The following is a 5310-nucleotide window of genomic DNA, read 5'->3' as shown; positions in this document are numbered from 1 at the left end:
AGGCGCGGGCGCCAAAAAAACGTCGGGGTCCCGGGGTGGCGGAGGGGGGCGGCGGCGGGGGCGGCGGCGGGTACACGGCGCCGGGTCCAGGGCGCCGGGTCCAGCCCGTCCCGGGGCGGGGACAGGTGGTGTCGTCCGTCCCCGCCCCCGTAACCTGCTCTGAAGCATCCGCTTCCCGCCGCGGTTCGCCCTCCACCCCCCCGCCGCACACGCAGCTGCCGCTTCCCGCCGCCTCTGCCCCCCGCCCCGGGATCAACCACCCGCCGGGTCCAGCCGGTCCCGGTCCCGGGAACCTGCTCCCGGGGCCAGCCGGAGCCACGCCCCCTCCTCTGACGCTTCCAGCTGCCGCCTCCCCTCCCACCCCCCAAACTCACACTGGCCCTCGCCGGCCCGCCCACCCGCCTACCTGCTTGCCCGCCGCCGCTGGGTGGCGTGCCGGACACTCTCGCACACAGGTACACAGACAGGGACACAGGGACACAGGCACTCAGGCACACAGGGACACAGGGACACAGGGACACAAGGACACAGGGACACAGGCACTCAGGCACTCAGGCACTCAGGGACACAGGGACACAGGGACACAGGCACTCAGGCACTCAGGGACACAGGGACACAGGGACACAGGGACACAGGGACACAGGGACACAGGCACTCAGGCACACAGGGACACAGGTGGCGGGCCGGAGGCCTCTCTCCACTGTGTGGCAGGGGTCCAAGAGCCACCCCAGCCCAACCCAGAGGGTCTTTTGCACCTCTCTAGAGGCCACCCAGAGACCCCAGGCCGCAGCAGAAGCCTCCCCCGCATGCTCTGCAGGCTTCCGACCCACCCCAGGCCGCACCAGAAGCCTCCCCCGCAAGCTCTGCAGGCTTCCGACCCACCCCAGGCCGCAGCAGAAGCCTCTCCCGCACGCTCTGCAGGCTTCTCAGCCACCCCAGGCCGCAGCAGAAGCCTCTCCCGCACGCTCTGCAGGCTTCTCAGCCACCCCAGGCCGCACCAGAAGCCTCCCCCGCACGCTCTGCAGGCTTCTCAGCCACCCCAGGCCGCACCAGAAGCCTCTCCCGCACGCTCTTCAGGCTTCTCAGCCACCCCAGGCCGCACCAGAAGCCTCCCCCGCACGCTCTGCAGGCTTCTCAGCCACCCCAGGCCGCACCAGAAGCCTCCCCCGCACGCTCTGCAGGCTTCTCAGCCACCCCAGGCCGCACCAGAAGCCTCCCCCGCACGCTCTGCAGGCTTCCCACCCACCCCAGGCCGCAGCAGAAGCCTCTCCCGCACGCCCTGCAGGCTTCTCAGCCACCCCAGGCCGCAGCAGAAGCCTCTCCCGCACGCTCTGCAGGCTTCTCAGCCACCCCAGGCCGCAGCAGAAGCCTCTCCCGCACGCTCTGCAGGCTTCTCAGCCACCCCAGGCCGCAGCAGAAGCCTCTCCCGCACGCTCTGCAGGCTTCTCAGCCACCCCAGGCCGCACCAGAAGCCTCTCCCGCACGCTCTGCAGGCTTCTCAGCCACCCCAGGCCGCACCAGAAGCCTCTCCCGCACGCTCTGCAGGCTTCTCAGCCACCCCAGGCCGCAGCAGAAGCCTCTCCCGCACGCTCTGCAGGCTTCTCAGCCACCCCAGGCCCCAACAGAAGCCTCTCCCGCACGCTCTGCAGGCTTCCGACCCACCCCAGGCCGCAGCAGAAGCCTCTCCCGCACGCTCTGCAGGCTTCCGTCCCACCCCAGGCCGCAGCAGAAGCCTCCCCCGCACGCTCTGCAGGCTTCTCAGCCACCCCAGGCCGCACCAGAAGCCTCCCCCGCACGCTCTGCAGGCTTCTCAGCCACCCCAGGCCGCAGCAGAAGCCTCCCCCGCACGCTCTGCAGGCTTCTCAGCCACCCCAGGCCGCAGCAGAAGCCTCCCCCGCACGCTCTGCAGGCTTCTCAGCCACCCCAGGCCGCAGCAGAAGCCTCTCCCGCACGCTCTGCAGGCTTCTCAGCCACCCCAGGCCCCAACAGAAGCCTCTCCCGCACGCTCTGCAGGCTTCCGACCCACCCCAGGCCGCAGCAGAAGCCTCTCCCGCACGCTCTGCAGGCTTCCGTCCCACCCCAGGCCGCAGCAGAAGCCTCCCCCGCACGCTCTGCAGGCTTCTCAGCCACCCCAGGCCGCACCAGAAGCCTCCCCCGCACGCTCTGCAGGCTTCTCAGCCACCCCAGGCCGCAGCAGAAGCCTCCCCCGCACGCTCTGCAGGCTTCTCAGCCACCCCAGGCCGCACCAGAAGCCTCCCCCGCACGCTCTGCAGGCTTCTCAGCCACCCCAGGCCCCAACAGAAGCCTCTCCCCGCACGCTCTGCAGGCCTCCGACCCACCCCAGGCCGCACCAGAAGCCTCCCCCGCACGCTCTGTAGGCTTCTGACCCACCCCAGGCCCCAACAGAAGCCTCCCCCGCACGCTCTGCAGGCTTCTCAGCCACCCCAGGCCGCAGCAGAAGCCTCTCCCGCACGCTCTGCAGGCTTCTCAGCCACCCCAGGCCGCAGCAGAAGCCTCTCCCGCACGCTCTGCAGGCTTCTCAGCCACCCCAGGCCGCAGCAGAAGCCTCTCCCGCACGCTCTGCAGGCTTCTCAGCCACCCCAGGCCGCACCAGAAGCCTCTCCCGCACGCTCTGCAGGCTTCCGACCCACCCCAGGCCGCACCAGAAGCCTCCCCCGCACGCTCTGCAGGCTTCTCCGCCACCACAGGCCGCACCAGAGGATCTTTTGCACCTCTCTGGACGCCACCCAGAGACTCCAGGCCGCACCAGAGGCCCCCCCCCCAACCATTTACAGGCTGCAGTGCCAGCCTAGGCCCCGCTGGCAGCCTCCCTTGTCTGCTTTGGAAGGCCTCCCATCCACTCCAGACCTGCCTGGAGGCCTCCCTCGACTGCTCCCGGGGCCCTCGAAGCCACCCTAGGCCTTTCTGGAGGACCTGCTCGACCGCTCGGGCGGCTTCTGACGCACCCTCGGCCATCCGGCGCCCAGCAGCTCCCAGGGCCAGGCACCGGCCTCCCCCTCCGGCCGCCCCTGGGGCCGGGGGTGGCTCGGACTCGGCGCCCCCAACGTGTCGTCCCGTCCCCCCCCCGCCCCGCACCGCCGAACATTCGCTGCAGCCGAGGGCTTGCCGCTCGACGCCTACCCCACCCGCCCAGCCCCCCGCTGCGGCCCGGCGCTGCCCCGGCCGCTGCGCCCCGCCTCTCCTCGCTCCCCCCCACCCGGCAACCGGCCGCCGGGCACGGCAAGTCCCAGGGCAGGGAACAGGTGCTGCCGGGACCCCGTGCTGGCTGCCGGCTTCCCGGGGCTGCCCCGGGCACGGACAGGTCGCCCCCCCCGCCCCGGCGAATGTTCACCGAACCGGCTGCCGGCTGCCTTCGAGCACCCCCCGCCCCCCGCCACTATCGTCCCCCCCGCCCCCCCTCCGCCTCCGCTGCCGCTTCTCCCCGCACCGCCTCCACTGCCTCCCCCCGCCGCCAGCGAACGAGTCGCCGGATCCGTAGGGTGCCGGGAGCCCGAACGGCGAGCGGCTCCGGCTGCTGCCGGGACCGCGGGGCTTCGAGCCGGTCCGGCCGCGGCCGGGATCCGGGGCCGGACGATGGCTTCCCGGGCCGGTCCCGGTCGCCTCCCGGGTGACGTTCACCGAAGCGGCTGACGGCTGTCTTCGAGCCCCCCCCCCCCCTCCGCCTCCGCGGCCGCTTCTGCCCGCACCCCCTCCACTGCCTCCCCCCGCCGCCCGCGAACGAGTCGCCGGATCTGTAGGGTGCCGGGAGCACGAACGGCGAGCGGCTCCGGCTGCTGCCGGGACCGCGGGGATTCGAGCCGGTCCGGCCGCGGCCGGGACCCCGTGCCGGAAGCCGGCATCCCGGGACGGCCCCGGGACGGCCCCGGTCGCCGGCCGGGTGACGTTCAGCGAAGCGGCTGCCGGCTGTCTTCGAGCCCCCCCCCCTCCGCCTCCGCTGCCGCTTCTGCCCGCACCCCCTCCACTGCCTCCCCCCGCCGCCGGCGAACGAGTCGGCGGATCCGTAGGGTGCCGGGAGCCCGAACGGCGAGCGGCTCCGGCTGCTGCCGGGACCGCGGGGATTCGAGCCGCTCCGGCCGCGGCCGGGACCCCGTGCCGGAAGCCGGCATCCCGGGACGGCCCCGGGACGGCCCCGGTCGCCGGCCGGGTGACGTTCAGCGAAGCGGCTGCCGCCAGTCTTTGGGCCTCCCCCGTGCCGGGGCCGCGGGGATTCGAGCCGGTCCGGCCGCGGCCGGGATCCCGGGCCGGACGATGGCTTCCCGGGCCGGTCCCGGTCGCCTCCCGGGTGACGTTCACCGAAGCGGCTGCCGGCTGTCTTCGAGCCCCCCCCCCCCCTCCGCCTCCGCTGCCGCTTCTGCCCGCACCCCCTCCACTGCCTCCCCCCGCCGCCCGCGAACGAGTCGCCGGATCTGTAGGGTGCCGGGAGCCCGAACGGCGAGCGGCTCCGGCTGCTGCCGGGACCGCGGGGATTCGAGCCGGTCCGGCCGCGGCCGGGACCCCGTGCCGGAAGCCGGCATCCCCGGACAGCCCCGGGACGGCCCCGGTCGCCGGCCGGGTGACGTTCACCGAAGCGGCTGCCGGCTGTCTTCGAGCCCCCCCCCCCTCCGCCTCCGCTGCCGCTTCTGCCCGCACCCCCTCCACTGCCTCCCCCCGCCGCCCGCGAACGAGTCGCCGGATCTGTAGGGTGCCGGGAGCCCGAACGGCGAGCGGCTCCGGCTGCTGCCGGGACCGCGGGGATTCGAGCCGGTCCGGCCGCGGCCGGGACCCCGTGCCGGAAGCCGGCATCCCGGGACGGCCCCGGGACGGCCCCGGTCGCCGGCCGGGTGACGTTCAGCGAAGCGGCTGCCGCCAGTCTTTGGGCCTCCCCCGTGCCGGGGCCGCGGGGCTTCGAGCCGGTCCGGCCGCGGCCGGGATCCGGGGCCGGACGATGGCTTCCCGGGCCGGTCCCGGTCGCCTCCCGGGTGACGTTCACCGAAGCGGCTGACGGCTGTCTTCGAGCCCCCCCCCCCCTCCGCCTCCGCTGCCGCTTCTGCCCGCACCCCCTCCACTGCCTCCCCCCGCCGCCCGCGAACGAGTCGCCGGATCTGTAGGGTGCCGGGAGCCCGAACGGCGAGCGGCTCCGGCTGCTGCCGGGACCGCGGGGATTCGAGCCGCTCCGGCCGCGGCCGGGACCCCGTGCCGGAAGCCGGCATCCCGGGACGGCCCCGGGACGGCCCCGGTCGCCGGCCGGGTGACGTTCAGCGAAGCGGCTGCCGCCAGTCTTTGGGCCTCCCCCGTGCCGGGGCCGCGGGG

This window comes from Melanerpes formicivorus, unplaced genomic scaffold, assembly GCF_026170545.1.
Source record: "Melanerpes formicivorus ecotype bairdi unplaced genomic scaffold, bMelFor1.0.p_v2 SCAF_352, whole genome shotgun sequence".
Classification (NCBI taxonomy): Eukaryota; Metazoa; Chordata; class Aves; order Piciformes; family Picidae; genus Melanerpes; species Melanerpes formicivorus.
Note: the sequence above shows the minus strand (reverse complement) of the source record.